The sequence below is a fragment of the Mus caroli genome, chromosome 12, assembly GCF_900094665.2.
Source record: "Mus caroli chromosome 12, CAROLI_EIJ_v1.1, whole genome shotgun sequence".
Lineage (NCBI taxonomy): Eukaryota > Metazoa > Chordata > Mammalia > Rodentia > Muridae > Mus > Mus caroli.
The window spans coordinates 73191822-73208740 of record NC_034581.1 but is presented as its reverse complement, the minus strand read 5'-3'; the positions used below and the strand labels follow the sequence as shown (position 1 = coordinate 73208740).

Here is a 16919-nt window from a genome sequence, read left to right as displayed (position 1 = left end):
ATTCCGAAGTCGACATGCATAGCTAAGTCACTGTACCACTTTGGATGACCCTTAGGTAGAATTATATTAAGTCTCTCATCTATTTTAACATTATATATATGCGTGTGTGTGTGTATAAAATCACTAAGGACTCCACCATTATTTGTCAAATTCAAGGTGATGACTTTTAGTCATTCGTGGCAAATTTACTCAATTTTTAAAAGATTATGAATCGCTGGGAGTGGTGGCACACGCCTTTAATCCCAGCACTCAGGAGGCAGAGGCAGGCGGATTTCTGAGTTTGAGGCCAGCCTGGTCTACAAAGTGAGTTCCAGGATATCCAGGGCTATACAGAGAAACCCTGTCTTGAAACCCCCCCCCCAAAAAAAGATTATGAATCTCTTTTGATATCTTTGTCTTTTTTACTTATAAAGCTCTTTAAATTTTAATGTAAGCCTGCTACAACAGTTTAGAATGACCTTTAAAACAAGAAGTCGTGTCCACAGAAATACTATAGAAACAGCTCATCGTCAAGAAAGGATAGTTAGTGTTCATTCCCACCAATACCTATACTTCAAAGACACCAGCACATCACATAATTTGTTCCTGTTGCAAAAGTTAACAAGTTATTAATTTCTGGCATAATTAAAAAGGATAATTAGAATCGTATCATTAAAACATGACAGTGCCTTATTAAAACCAGAAACACCTTCCACCTTATCCGCTAAATCAAAACTTTAGAATTCTTGCTACACTAGCTTTCAGAATTTAAATTCTTGAAACTCTAAATTAGACACAACACACTAAGTAAAAACCCTCGTAGGTACTGCATTCATTTTAGAGTAAAGTGTCATGGAAAACTTTTCGGCCGAATCTAAATTCCACACACATTACTGTGTGTCAATCAGCTGGACAGAAGGTGAGAGCTAGCCTTGGTCAGTTACGTAATTTACAATAAGGATCGTTCCGAGCGGCATTCATTGAAAGTAGCTCTACCAAGCATTTACAGGCTTCAAAGTTCACCGGACAATCTCCGTCTAAGTTCTGAGAATGCACTGCTCTTTAGCAGTGGTCACAAGGAAGCAGGAACTGTTTATCCGAAGAACGCAATGAGTAGCAGAACACCAGGGGCTGACTCAGGCACCGGAACGCTGGCTGCATTCCGTCTTCCACGGGAAAGTGTTTCCCAGGCTGGTTCCCCGATCCGGCCAGGGGTGGGGTGAGGGAAGAGTCCCAGGGACTCGCGAACTCCGGGCCTGGGCGCAGCGAGACAACTCCCTACCGTGCCCCCAGCAAGTCCGGCGGGGTGGCCCGCCACCGCGCCAAGGTGCGTCCCCCCACCCACCCCCCGGCCCGGGGGACCAACCGGCACCGCGCGGGGAGCGTCCCTCCGAGGGACAAAGGTTGGGCTGCCACCGCGGCGCCGGGCTCAGCCTGGGGCTCTCCCCAGGGGACCTTTGCGGTGCGGCGGGTCTGGGAGGGGGTGCGAGCCCCGCCGCCCCTCCCCCGCCGCGCTCCCGGGAACCTGTTGATTAAGATCGCCACAGCCCTGGCGCTGCGGGTCCGCCCCTTACCTCAAAGCCCCGGCAGCGGCCGATCCTCTCTTCCTCCCTCGCTTCTCAACGCGGCCCAAGCGACAGCCCCCCGTCTGGCGGCCCTCAAAACACCGGATAAAGAATCCAGAAACTCCCGATTCCTCCCACCTCGGAGTCTCCAGTCCCCGCCCCCTCCTCACCGCCAGCCTCCTCCGTCGCCGCCGTCGCCAGCAACTCCTCCTCGAGGCCGCGCGAGACCGGCCCCCGCGGCTGACGCGAGACCGCGCACGCGCCCCTGGGACGCTGGCGCAGCGGGCGCGCCTATCCCAGGCCGTTCCTGGCGCGGCCCGCCCACGGCCCGGAGAGAGGCTGGAACGGATCGTCCAATCCTGAGCGCGCGTGGGGAGAGGACCCGCTGATTGGTCCGCTCTTCCCCCTCCCCCGCCTCCCGGGGGCTCGGCCGCGCGCACTCGCCCGCCTCGAACTGCGAAGCGTTCATTCCAACCGCTGAGTCGCTTCGCCGCCACAGCCCACCTCCTCGCCTCTGTGTGGGGTCGCCGTGCTTCCCTCAGACGGACTCGGAAGCTGCTAAGGCTCTTGGGGCCTGGGAAGCGGTCATCGCCTGAGGAAAATCCGATTCCCTTGGAAGAGACTCCTGTTGTCCTGTCAGGCACATCAAAAATGCTAATGCTAAAAACAACCGTGACGCCAACACCTGGTTGTGTATAAAGTTCTACACAATTCCCTGATTCCACAGACGACTCCTTTCTGAAAACCAGGAAGGATGTCAAAGGCCACAGTTGTTGTCACAGAATTCTCCGGAGAGGATTGGGAGCTACATAGGCTAGTCCCAGCGCGAGTATATGCTGTCAGGACACACCTATGCCACCATCTGGGAAGGGTGGACACGGAAAGGGCTAATGAAAGTGTGCGCGAGGAACTGGATTTGGAGCAAACAGAAATATGTTCTATATAGAAATCTCTTCTGCTGGACCTAAATCCATTGCTTCAGCCTGTTGAGCTTTCTCCAGGGGCACATGTCGTAGACAACTGTCCCTCTGTGCCTTTGTATATGCAATTAATCATGTCTTTATTTCCTCCCACCGTGGTTTTTAAGCACCATTCCCAATATACCCAGGCTCCTACCTACCCTTTTCCTCTTATGGGTTGTTAGTGTCCCCAAGGAACACTATGCCCTCTGAAGTAAGCACAACTTTTTTTTTTTTTTTTTTGGAGGGGGGGGGCGAAATCCTACTCTTCCTGGATCATCAACTTCAAATCTTACTGACATTTTATTAAGTACTCAACGTTGTTTATTGGTGTTAGTAAGACAGAGCCAAGGACAGGACTTTTTTACATACCACTAAAGACCTCTTTCCTTCTGTCAAACATACCTCAGTGGACTTTGAGTACAGATGGACAACTTCCAAATATATGTAACTGAACTGTCTGCTTAGTTCATCTTCACAAAGAAGTGAGAATTTGGATGTATCACAGGGCTCCCAATGGAGAAGCTAGAGAAAGTACCCAAGGAGCTAAAGGGATCTGCAACCCTATTGTTGGAACAACATGATGTACTAACCGGAACCCTGGAGCTCTTGTCTCTAGCTGCATATGTATTGAAAGATGGCCTAGTCGGCCATCAATGGAAAGAGAGGCCCATTGGACTTGCAAACTTTATATGCCCCAATATAGGGGAATGCCAGGGCCAAAAGAATGGGAATGGGTGGGTAGGGAAGTGGGGGGCGCTATGGGGGACTTTTGGGATAGTATTGGAAATGTAATTGAGGAAATTATGTAATAAAAATATATAAAAAAAAAAAAAAAAAAAAAAAGAAGTGAGAATTTGTGGACTGCAAGTGGATTGTCTCCAGAATTCCTAGGCACTGTTAGCCACACACAAAAGGTTAGTGAGTGTTGACATTCCTTTCTACCTTTTTTTTTTTAATACATAAGACATTAGGTAACAAGTACTCTAGTTCCTTTTTTAAAAAGTGGTTCCCCCATCCCACCCCCTTTTTGGAAATGTTGGCATAAAGCTAGCTTACTCTTGTTGTGAGGACTGTTCTGTGCATGGTAGTGTGTTTGACAAAATAGTTTCTGTCTCTTAGATTCCAGGCACATCTCCCTTTCCAAAAGTGACAAAAGATGTTTACAGATATAGCCAAAGGGTGGGAGGGTGTTCTTTTTTAAAAGATGTATTTGTTTTTTATTTTGTGTATATGAGTATTTGCCTGCATTTATGTGTGTGATTTACCTATTTCCTGGTGTTTGGTGAGGCAGAGATCTCTGGATTCCTCGAGACTCAGACTGCAGACAATTATAATCCACCATTTGGGTGCTAGGAACTGAACCCATGTCCTCCTCAAGAGCACCAAACACTCTTAACACTTATCTTTCCAGGTCCTAGAAAGCATTTCTCTTCATACCTTCCAATAGCCCCATCCAGACAGCTTTCCAAAACATTTCTTCCCTAATGAACACCCCTGCTTGGTAACTACCTTGCCTTGCATCCCCAGTTGCTTAGGCTTCCCTCTTGGAGGCTCCACTCTGATAAAATGATCAATCACTATTAGTGTGAAGCAATGGGGCAGCTGCTACTCTGGAAATATGGGAGATTCCTTTATAAAGTACAGGAAATTTTTATTATTTTATATCCTAAGTATAGGATATATACTTTTTATTTTTAAAAAGAGAAGATTGTGGCAAATATGAAACCTGTTCTTTGGTAAATAGAACCTTTTCCAGAACCCCAATATCACACTAATTACTGGCCTTGTATGCAAAAATGGGTACCTGAAAGAGCAGAAAGTATAAAAACTGCAGGCAAAGGATGAGAGTGCTATTATGTGGATGTGCAACAAGCCTTCCTGGACTTAAATTTTCTCAATTGTAACTTAAGAGGGCTTTTGTTTCTGATTTTATGACTGGGAGCTTCTGCAAATGGAGTCTAACATGGATAGTACGGGAGTTAAGACAATATAACATTCATCCCAAAGTGGAATAAAATAGTAATCAGTAATTTATTTTAAAACCTCCTGTTTGAAGAACTAACTGTTCGTCCTTGTCAGAAAGCAGTCCACCTGCTGAGTCACCCTGGCTGATTTGTAACTAAACATTTTGGATGAATAGAGAAAGCCAAACTGTAAAACCAACTGTAAGAAAAAGAACAACCATAGGGCACATTCTTCCTCCTTCTGTGTCTTGATATCTGCTTATATCACCCACCGATGTATTAAAGTAGTAAAATGCCATGCTGCTTTAAATTTGGGGGAACACATTAGCGTTGTATTTTAGGCACTGTAAGAAGTCTAAACTCTAAAAATCTCAAATTTCAAGGCAATACTATTTATCATTAACTTTGAAATCTTTAACCATGGAGATTATAAAAGAGTTTTTCATAACTGAGTTAGTTGCCTAAGCATTTTTTTTTTCTGAAATAGGTTCTCAATATATAGTCATGGCTGGCCTTGAACCTGCAATTCTTAGCCTTCCTACTACTATAATTATAGGCTTGTGCTACCATGCCTGGCTTTTGCTTACTTATTTTTGATTGTGAGCTATAATATGTAATACAGTATGTAATTGCAGAAGCAGAAACTGAATGAGACAGAAGTTATAAAACAACAAATTTGTTTCTGAGCTAAAACTATTAAGTAGTTGCTATCATGTAGAATGGAAAGTTCTACTGTCTGTGATTAGCATCAACTCATTCAGAATAGCATTGTGCTATAGGAGTTGAAACAGCTGACAGACTCTGTCCTGGAGGAATTCACAATAAAGGGACAAGGTAAATACAAACAGTAAAAAAGTATGGAAAATGAAATTAAAGAATCAAAGAAAGATAAAGTTCATGGCAAGAGGACCTTTACTAGCTAATTGGAGGTAAGGGTGAAGACAAAGAATAAACTAGTCAGAATACTACAATAATGGGAAAATAGGAGTTGAGATTTTTATTAAAGGCTACAAAATTTGATTGATTGGAGAAATAAGTTTAAGAGCTCTGTTGCACAAAATAGTGACTATCCTTAATCATGTATGGCATACTTGAAAAACAGAGTAAATTTTAAGGTTCTTACCACAAAAACTAAGCATATTAAGAAAAGTTAATTAGATCAGTTTGGCCCTTCTTCAAATATACACACATTTGAAAACATGTTAAACATCACAAATATATGCCATTTTCATAAATTAAAATTTTAATTAAATTTAAAATTAAAAAACAGACTGCATTAGTCACTTTTCAGCACTGTATTATAATAACCGAGAAACACAGAGAAAGGCCTAGTTGGGCTCAAGGTTCAGTCCATGGGTACTTATCACCCTTGCTCTGTGGCCCATACTCATGGGTGCAGGAACACGTAGTGTGGCAAAGCAGCTCAGGTCACAGATGACAAGAGGCAGAGCAAGAGAAAGAGTGCAAGGGATACTCTGGGAACAAGGGAACTCTTCGAAGGTTATGCACAGTGGCCAACTTCTTCCAACTAGGATTCTAGTAGATTCTCCCTATCTACTAATAATTCACCCGTGATGTTCTTTTGATGCATAATCAATCTATTGATGAAGTTGCCATCCTCTCAGGGTTGGGATTTGAGAGGGACACTGAGGCAGACTTTTCTTTTGGGTAAGAGAGTTATTAGAAAAGCTATTAATGCTATTGACAGACAACATGACAAGGTCTCCCAGAAGTCAGTCTCCAAGCCAGTCATAGGTAGATAACATGAAAAGTTCAGGTACAACAACATGCAACACAATGGGGGGTCCTTTCTTATAGGTCTCCAAGGAAGGGGGATGTTTCATAGTACTGCTTGCAGTTATACTGTCTTCATTCTGTGGTGGTTGGAAGGAGAGGGCTCCTGCATTCCAAGGAGGGAATTAAAGGCTCTGAGGATGTAAGGGAAGTGGGGGAGGGCACATTTAGTTAAAGTATACCCACTATACCTAAGTCCTCTGATGTCTAGCAGCCTGAGCCTTTAAAAGTCTTTATGGAAGTGGGAATTGAATCAGGACATTTGCTTTTATCTTGCAATCAAGGTACCTGTGGAGTCTGTTAGTGAGAGATAGGGAGTCTGCTATTTCCCTTAGAGTGGGTGTAAAAAAAAGGCTACTGCAAGTAGGTGTGGCCTTAGATTAGCCCTTAGCTCAAAACCTACCACCTTCATGATTCAGTCATCTCTTAATTGTGCCAAAAAGCTGAGAACCAAACTTTTATTCCATGGCCCTTTAGGTGGGACACAGTCAATATAAGCCATTTGTCTAAATTGGAATGGCATGTATAAAGGAAATCGAAGCTTGGGTTTATTAACTCCAGTATAAGATGTTCAATATTTAGGATTTCAGTCATTTATAACACTTTCATTTATACATTTCTTAGTGGCTCTGTAGCAAGCTAGAGACATTTAGCTAAATAAAGCATGTTCCATGAAAAAATTTTGTTCTAGAGAGTAGTAGGTAAATTTGGAACTTAGAAATTATCTGATGAAGATATGCTTATGACTAAGTTTCAAAAAGCAAGCCAAGTCTGTTCTTAAGAGATTGTAAAATTACACATATCATTTCCTCATCAATTTCCCAATCAAATTTGTTTCATTTTCACAAAAAATATCAGTTACTACTTTAGCTCATGTTAGTATGTGGATGTCTGTGTGTAGGTCTGAGTAGTATATAGCCTTAATCTTCTATTCTCAAACTCATTTTGATTGAAATATAATTGCATAACAGCTTCAAATAGCTTTTGTGTCTGGCATGGTGGTATATGGCCTATGGTCACAGCTATTCCAGAAGCCAAGGCAAGGAGATCATCTGAGCCCAGAAATTAACACCAGCCTAGGAAAGGTAGAGAGAGAACAATACCCAGATAGTTTGGCTAAGAGCTTTCTTAGTTTGTGTGAGACTCTAGGTCCCATCTCCAGCAGCGGCAAAACAAAAGAAGCTACATCAAGAGTAGTATGTGAAAGAAAGCTGTTTTCTGGAAAAGACTGGAGCCCCTTCCTTAGCCTGACATCCTCTATGAATAGAGTTTATGTGAAACAAAGCCACAAAATACAAACAGGAAGGGAGCAGGACAACAAAAGACAGGATGGCCACATGCTTTGGGGCCTTTCTCAGCTCACTAGACCACTTCCCTGCTTGGGAGAGCTTGTTGATTTCTCAGAAACCAAATTCATTTCATGCCTTCCTTGAAAGCAAGGACTTTTCCCTCCATCTCCTGGTGGAGGATTTCCACCTACCCATTGCTTTACCCTTAAACTCCAATAAAAATTCTCCTTGAGCTCCCTTTGAGTCAGTTTCTAAATTCTTTTATAAATAAGGCTAAGAGTCTACAAAGGGAACTTAAGTTTCCCTGGTAACAACAACAAAAGCAAACCCTACTGTTTGGCCAGGCTTTGTCAACGCTTTAAATTCCAGCCACTTTGTTAATGTTAGACAAAGGTGTGTTTGTATCTTCATCTAGACTTAATATTTTCGTTTTCTCCTCTGGGATCTTTTTTTTGTCTCTTTGCTTTTGTAAACCAAAAAAAGAAATTTTATAATTTATTTTACAACTGATTATTAAGATCTTCAAGATGGGGGCCTGGAGAGATGGCTCAACAGTTAAGAGCACTGATTGTTCTTTCAGAGGACCTGGGATCAATTCCCAGCACCTACATGGCAGCTCACAACTCTCTGTAATTCCAATTCCAGGAGATCTGATACCCTCCCACAGACACTGATGCAGGCAAAACATCAAAATATAAAATAAATATTTTTTATTTATTTCTTTACATTCCAGTCGTTGGTACCCCTCCCACAGTTCCTCAGCCCATTCTTCCTACTCCTTGCCTCCAAGAGGGTACTCCTCCTCATCAGGCCTCCCCCTTCCCTAGGGCCTCAAGTCTCTAGAGGATTAAGCACATCTACTCCCACTGAGGCCTGACCAGGCAGTCCTCTGCTATACTTGTGCCAGGGGCCTCAGACCAGTCATGCTCTTGGTTGGTGGCTCAGTCTTTGGGAGCTCCCTGGGGTCTGACTTAGTTGAGCCTGCTGGTCTTCTTATGAGGTCACTCTCCCCTTCAGCTTCTTCAATCCTTCCCCTAGTTCAACCATAGGGGTCTCCAATTTCATTCTAATGGCTGGATGTAAATATCTGTTTCTGTCTCAGCTGCTGGTAGGGCCTCTCAGAGGCTCCAGTCTGTAAGCACATCATAGCATTAGTAATAGTGTCAGGCCAGGTGTGCGCCCCACCTCCAACCCCCATGAGATGGATCCCAAGTTGGGCTGGTCATTGGACCACCTTTTCTTCAGTCTCTGTACCATTTTGTCCCTGAAGTTCTTTTAGACAGGAATAATTCTAGGTCAGAAATTTTGTCTGTGTGTTAGTAACCCAGTCCCTCCACTTAAGACCCTGTCTATCTATTGTAGGTGGACTCTGAGTTTCCTCTCCCCATTTTTGGGCATTTTGGCTAAGATTACCCCACATTTAGTCCTGAGTGTCTCTCACTTCCCAGGTCTCTGAATAAATTTAAAAAACAAAACAAAACCTTCAAGACGAACTGGATACTGAAATAGCTTTATACTTTGTTCCTTCACAAGCCTCATGTCTGAATCTGTGTCTCATTTGCCCAGCCCAGATAGTATTTTGTCTTAGCCTTGGCATTCAGGAACATCTCCTGAACATGGCTGGGTAGCATATTTGCCTGCTGATTTCTGAAGGTGGTAGGCCTTACAGCCACAGTGGCATCACGTACTGCATCTGATTGCCATACTCTCCAAACCATGTCCATGCCCTTTCCTTTTCTTGCTTTTGTTGCCAAGACCAAGACTTCTCAACACTCTTTAAACACAGTTCTTCTCTTCCTGTCTCATTGGCACCTCCTTTGTTTATTACTTTTTGTTTCCTCAGATGGTAATTTTTGGGGTGTCCTAGAGTTCTAACGTTAAACAGTTCACTCCTCTCTGGGTTTGAATCACAGCTGTAGTGTCTGCCATGTGGTCGGAAGAAAGTCACTTATTTCTCTGGGGTTTAACTTACTCATTTATAAAATGAAAGTGAAAAAAAAATAGGTATCTTCTATACTGACTGTGAAGATTAAGTGAATTTATATATGTAAGTTGTTTAGAGCAGTGGCCAAACACTACATTATATGTCTCTATTGTTTGTATCATGTTCTCTGTGTTGCTGTGGATCAAATGACAAGGCCTTGTGTATAGACGATTTGCTCTACCATTGAGCTGCATCCCTGGTCCCATCACTATGTTCTTGATTAGTTACTCCCTTGATGATTTCATCTGGTCTCATGGCTTCAGATTCTATCTAAACACACTAAACTTCTAAACTCCAAATATATCTATAGTCTGGAGTTCTACCCTAAGGTGCATAGATTCAACTGACTGTTCATCATCTTCACTTGATATTCTAACAAGCCCTGAAATTTTAATGTGAAAATTATCATTTTGTCTAGTTTCTATTTGTTCACACACTCCTTCACACTGTACATAAAACCCATCATGAGATTCTGTTATATCACCCTTCAGAAGATACCACGGCTAGGAATATGGCTCAGGGTATAAGGGTGCTTACCACCAAGCTTGACATCCCGAGTTTGATCTCTGGGATCCATATGGTAGAGGGAGAGAACCAGCTACCACAAAGTTGTCCCCTGACCTAGGCATGTTCACTGCCACAAATATGGAAGGGCAGCAAGCACACAAATAAAACATATACATATATACATGCACACATTTACATTTAAAAGCTATCCAGGTTGTAACTTAGTATTTCTAATCCTGGTGTAGTCCAAACCATCACCTTTTACCTGGATTATTACAGTAACCTCCTTCCCATCAGTAGCTTCTCTTCTTAGCATAGTTCCCAGAAAGCTAAATAAAGATGAAGTCCAGTGTCACTCTGCTTCAATACTCTCTTGGTCCTGACCTCGGCTTTTACTACCAATTCCCCTTCTCCTTTCACATCAAACACATTTCTGCTCTTGTTGCCCCTCCTGTTCCAACAGCTTGTATCAAAGGCTCTGCATTTGATGTCGCTTGTGCTTGAAGTAGTCTCCACATGGCTGCTTTGCTCCATCTGGGTCACATTTCAGATGTTCCCAGTGAGGTCTGTTACACACTAGATGAATAGCAGCATCTTCCACTATCTCCTACTCCTCCATTTTTAGTATCTCCACTACTCTGTTTTTCATTATACTTATTCACACCTGATGTACTGCATATTATCTTGTCTTTCCAAATGAGACTTGTAGGTCTATAAAGACAAAGATTTAATTTTTTTCCTTATTATTTTTAGATTTCTATTTTCCTTATTATTATGTATTCCTTATATATTTATTATTTTTATATTTCTATTTTCCTTATTATTTTTGGATTTCTATCAATTTTAGTATCTGATACACAGTACTTAACACATATTTGCCGACTAGATTATGAATGATGTAGACATGAGTATGTAGAATAGAGATGATGAGTCAGAAACAAACCAGTTTTGTCATGTTTGACTAATGATGATCTCATTTCATAAGAACATTCTGCATGGGGGTGATTGCTTCTGTCTCCTGCTTCTTCCATCCAAGTGGCAGGAGGTAAATAAAGTAGACAGTGGCAAATAAAGAAAACTATTTGTACTTTCCTGCTTTGTTGCTATGCTTCATGGGTTACTATAGCTACTATAATTTAATTATACCTTATTTAATTGGCATAGCCACAAATTAGAAAGCAAAACGTTCCTTCTGAAGACAGACTAGATGACTGAGTATTTGCACTTTACTGTAGTTCTAGAGTTTCTACATGTGTCTGGCAAGCTAAAATATCTTGTTTCTAATATATAACAATTCTAAAGGCTTGCAGTATGAAGTTTCAGCAGCTGGGTTGATTCTGAAGTCATGAAACAGACTAGGGGAAGTCAGGTTAATTGTGAATTTTTGATGGAAATTACAAATCAGGTATGAGAAGCAAATCTACCTAGAACTTGTTAAAATCTGTCAGTGGAAGCTGACATAGTGCAGTGTACGAACTTGTCACAGGAAGCCCTAACCTTCCCATGTGAAAGACTCCAGAATCTCAATAGGCTTTGGCTCTCAAGCAGGGAGGGAGACCAGGAATATCCAGAGCTTCCCTGTGGGGCGTTCCCCAGAGCCACTGGTGGGAGTGGACAGGGTTTCCTCTATCCAAAGGAACTCTTAGAAGAAAGACTGTTTCAGGGCATATTTGTGACTTTAAACTGTTTAAATCAAGTAGATGTAAACAATGTGTAGCTCCTGCTAGGGCTTAACTATAAACAAGTGCTCAGAGAAAGCTTTTAGGTTCATGGCCCCTGGGTAACATTTTGAGCAAACACAGGAAAGAAAGCAGAACCGTGTCTCAGCCTTCTAATCTCAGGTCCAAGCATTAGAGCCGAGAGCAAATGGGCAACAGTTGTGAAATACATTGCTTTTCCCTCCTCTTAAGTTATATATTTGTGTATATGTATGAACACACACAGAACATCTTGATAAAATGCACGAATTTGCTTTAATGGAGACATGGAGTAGCTACAAGGGTTTAAAACTTCAGTTAGCAAAGTTTCATAAAGCACCTGAAAAGTCCATACGACACACAGACAGGACAAGTGCTGGTAGTAAAATTAGGGATAGATTTTGTGATTCACTGTTGTACGCAAATATATTCTCTCCGTTTGTGTGGGTCAGGAAACCAGAAGCAATTTTACTGGGTGTCTCAGGTTTATGGCTTCTCCTGAGGTTATAGGTCAGGGTGGCTGCTGAGACAGTTATCTGCAGGCATGACAGAGACTTAAGGGTGGCTTTCAGGAAGGCTCACCTTCATGACTGTTTACTAAGACACCACTTCTTGGCCATTTGCCTTTCTCTTTGGGTGGCAATAGCTCTCTCACCCCAGAACAAAGGATCCAGGAGAAAGAGAGACCAAGGCAGAAACCACGGGCTTTTTCATGATTTAGTCTCAAAAGACAGTCACTAAATCTCACCCAGTCAAGGGAAATGGGTAGATTCTGTCCTTGAGGGAATATCAAGTATTTGCAACCATATTTGGGGGTTATGGTTGGTTAGTCATCTGGTTTGATTTGGTTTTATATTTTGTACTTGCTAGACAAAATTTACCACTAAACTGTCCCCAAGTCCTGAGGAAAAGTATGATATCTGTGACCTTGGGACATTTTACTCCCTCTGAGCAGGCAACCATTGGAATTATGTAGATAAAATCAAATAATCGCAGACCATTATCAAAATCTATTCTTTCACTCATATTCATGTAAATAAATGATATCATCTGCTTCCACCCCAAACCCCACCCAATTGTCTACTATGATTCTGGCAGAAAATCCTTACCCGTTCCTATCTTATTAGTAATATAGGAAATGGCACACTTCCATGACAGACTGCTTTACGTTCATAGCTTAGCATTTTTGATATGGCACTTTGTCAAAAGGTATCATAAGTTCAAATAAGCATTTTAACCTCACATTTCGAAATTCAGTTACCTTTGTCTTCAAATTCAGTCCCTAGATAGCTTAAAAAGGTTACTTCAACCTAAGTTTTCCCTTCAGAAGTTGTCCCCCTGTCAAAATCAGTAGAACCTGCTTTAAACTTTACATCGCTGATTGTTTAAAGGAATATGGGTACTCCTCCCAAACATGTGTTTTAAAAGACAGACTCTTTCTACACTGTATTGGTACATTCCTAGACTCAAGTCATGCAAACACTGGGACTTCAGGGGTGCACCATTATTCAGACCTGTTTAAGGCTTAAAAAATATTTTGATGACATGGATGTGCTAGTTTTGCCTACATCTATGTTTCTGTACCACATGTGTGCCTGGTGTTCCTAGAGGCCATAAGAGAGTATTGGATCCCCCAGGGACTGGTTTATAGATACTTCTGAACCACCATGCTGGGAATTGAACCAGGGTTTTCTGGAAGGGCAGCAAGTGCTCTTAACTGTTGAACCATCATCTCCTGATCCCCACTGATAAAAATTCTTATGCTAATTCACAAATAAAAGGGAAAGCAGCAAAAACTCATTTGATTATTATATAGTGTATATATATATATATATGTGTGTGTATATATATGTATGTATGTGTATATATATCTATATATCTATATCTATATGTCTATATCTATATCTATATCTCTTCTCTAGCAGGCTATTGGGAAGTGTGTTCCAAGCCAAAACCTCAAACTGAAAATTGATCCCTCCCTTCCTCTCTGCCATGCTGGCAGCAGCTTTTCCAGCAGTGGAGCAGGTAAGCACTCATTCTGTGTCACAGAGTGCTGTGACAGTGCAGTGCAATACAGCAATAAGAGCAAGCAGGTTTGGGTGTAGGTGTACTATTTTTATTTTAAACCTTCTAAAACTGTTAGCTTTCTTTTTAGTGGTGCTGGGAATTGGACTTAGAGCCTCAGGTGTGCTAGGTTCTTTCACTGATTTTATATATATATATATATATATATATGTGTGTGTGTGTGTGTGTGTGTGTGTGTGTGTGTGTGTGTGTATGCTTTCAGTCACTATAACAAAATAAATGAAAACATAAACTTTGGCTCATAGTTTTAGAGGTTTCAGTCTGTGGTTGCTTGAGGCCTGTGGCTGGAAAATACATCATGGTGAGAAAACATGTAAAGAAAAGGAAAGAGCGGAGCCAAGATAGCGGCCAAGCTGGAATATGAGTCCGTGCTGTGTGTGAAGCCCGAAGTTAGCGTCTACTGGATCCGTCCCGGCCTCCAACAGCGGTTACAGGGCATCTGACTGGAAGCTAGACCAACCTGATTGGACTGGTCGCCTGCGAATCACTTCAAAAGGAAAGATTGCTTACATCAAACTGGAAGATAAAGTTTCAGGGGAGCTCTTTGCTCAGGCCCCCGTAGAACAGTATCCTGGGATTGCTGTGGAGACTGTGACAGACTCCAGCCGCTACTTTGTGATCAGGATCCAGGATGGTTCCGGGCACAGTGCGTTTATTGGCATCGGCTTCACGGATCGGGGAGATGCCTTCGACTTTAATGTTTCCCTGCAAGATCACTTCAAGTGGGTAAAGCAGGAAACTGAGATTTCCAAAGAATCGCAGGAAATGGATAATCGTCCCAAGTTGGATTTAGGCTTCAAGGAAGGACAGACCATCAAGTTGAGTATTGGGAACATTACAGCCAAGAAAGGAGGTGCTTCTAAGCCCCGGGCCTCAGGGATGGGGGGGAGGGGGGCTGAGCTTACTCCCACCTCCACCTGGAGGCAAAGTCACTATTCCCCCGCCATCCTCCTCAGTTGCCATCAGCAACCATGTCACCTCACCACCTATTCCAAAATCTAACCATGGAGGTAATGAATCAGATATCCTGTTAGATTTGGATTCTCCGGCTCCTGTCTCAACTTCAGCACCAGCTCCAGTTTCTACAAGCAATGACTTGTGGGGAGACATCAGCACTACATCCAGCTCTGTTCCTAACCAGGCACCACAGCCATCTAACTGGGTCCAGTTTTGAGTAGCATTGGCAAGAAGTAAGAACACTTGAAGAATAAAAATGACCTCGAGGGCACCATTTTCTGAGGGAGTTTAGGGACAGCTTCATTTCCCAGAACCCAAATCAGTGGTCAGTCTTTCCTGTAGCTTCTCTGTGCATTCAGGCTGGATTCTTTTTTTGTTACCTCTGTGTACTTGCTGTATAGCCAGGGGACAATCTGCTGTTTCCTGCTCATAACCAAGCAGGGGAGTAGTGGGAATTATCACCCTGACTGACTTTGCAGAGTTCAGAAGGCCAACTTTATGAGTGGGAGTGACCTCTAACATACGTAAGTTCTTGAACTCATTTCAGAATCATCTCATGATTCCCTAGTTAGCAATTTCAGGAGAGACAAATACCTTGAAACTGTCTTATCCACCAATCTAAGATTAAAAATGGGCAGGCTGGCCCCAGGACTCACAAAGTTTGGGTTTTCATAGGGTTAGATTTGGAGAAAGCTGTGTCCCAGTTCTTTTCTGTAAGGCCTCCTTCAGGCTTATCCCATTCAGTGAACATCCCGTGCTGGGTGGAGCCCCATCACCTTCTTGTGTGTTTACATATTTTTTCCTTTGACAAGAGGGTTGTGTTGGTGGTACCTTACTGTTTTCTCGTTCAATAGTGCAGCATCTTTGACCAGTGAATATTTCTGAGATGAAGGGAGTCAAGGGGCTGTGCTTTCCACATTGTACTCCACAGANGTGTTTAATTTCTTGCAGCTCCATGTAATTGCTGCATTTGAAGCATAGCATTAATTTATNCTCACCCTGTGTTTGACCTGAAGAGTTTTAACTTGATGTGTAGAGCAGAAAGCTGGAAGCACTTAGCTCCCATTCAGTACCCACAATGCCTTGCTGCCTGGTTTTGACTCCTTTTCATAAACATTTCATTTCGTCCATTTAGCGATTCAATGGAAAGCTGCTGTTAATTATGTCAGTATGAAGAAGGTTAAGCCACAGCTTTCTTTACCTGTGACAGGTAGCCTTGCGCTAGGCTTTGATACCCAGCTAGGATATCTTAAAGCAAGTTCCCACCCCATCACTCTCCAGNGTCTGCCCACCATTCCTTTTACAGTGCTGTGAAGAGCTCCCGTTGAGGTTGGTGGGTACTGTCCTTTGTTTGTTGGGCAGTTTGAGGGCAGAATGGGAGGACTCTCATTCCTGCAAGCACCTGCATGGATAGCACACTCTGGCTGAAGAGGGTCCTTTCAAATATATCGTTCTACTCAATGCTTTCCTTAGCTTTTTCTAACTTTGGGTCCATTCTTTCCCATTGCCTCCTCCCCTTCCCAGGCAGCTCTCTTCTTGCAGAGCCATGGCAGGACATTAAAGTTCTGATACAAACACTAAGAAGAAAGTATAAGATCACTAGTGACTGTTGGGAAACCTATTTTCTCAATCTTCCTCCATTTTGTGTTCTTTGTATTCTTAAGATGATAATATATTATGTATTTGAATTACTGAAAATTGAAAATGAAGTTGAAGATATATGTATATAAGCGTATGCTGTATCGGTGCAATAATGGTAATTAAAGATATTTAAAAAGGTAAAAAAAAAAGAAAAGAAAAGGAAAGGAGAAAGAGAATAGAATCATAACATCCTTGTGAAGGGCACACTCTTATCTTAGTTACTTTCCTATTGCTGTGACAACCACTATAATGAGGGCTACTTAGAAAAGAAAGTATTTAATTGGGCTTATGGCTCCAGGGAGTTAGGATTATCATGGCAGCAGACAAGCTGGCAGGCATGGTGCTGGAACAGTAGCTGAGAGCTTACATCTGATCTATATGCAACAAGCAGGGGGCAGAGAGAGAGGGAGCGAGCAAGAGAGAGAGAGAGAGAGAGAGAGAGAGAGAGAGAGAGAGAGAGAGAGAGAGAGAGAGAGAGAGCTAGGTGGGAATGAC

At 42.4% G+C, this 16919-nt stretch overlaps 1 protein-coding gene and 1 pseudogene across 4 annotated transcripts in view; one reads left to right on the top strand and one right to left on the bottom strand.

Moving 5' to 3' along the window:
• Window positions 1-1794, bottom strand: part of Mpp5 (membrane palmitoylated protein 5) — an 84099-nt gene extending 82305 nt beyond the window's left edge. The window contains exon 1 of one of the 3 annotated variants that reach the window (XM_021179063.2): window positions 1715-1794. The gene's annotated coding sequence lies outside the window, so the exon portion shown is untranslated. Of the gene's footprint in view, window positions 1-1553 lie in introns of all 3 variants that reach the window. The other 2 variants (XM_021179061.1, XM_029484369.1) reach the window with 2 other exon arrangements.
• An 11085-nt stretch (window positions 1795-12879) lies between these two features.
• On the top strand, window positions 12880-16557 carry LOC110306553 (annotated as a pseudogene). Its single transcript, XR_002379300.2, has 2 exons — window positions 12880-12950; window positions 14146-16557. The product of XR_002379300.2 is annotated as an adaptin ear-binding coat-associated protein 1 pseudogene (transcript).
• Window positions 16558-16919: the final 362 nt, after the last annotated feature.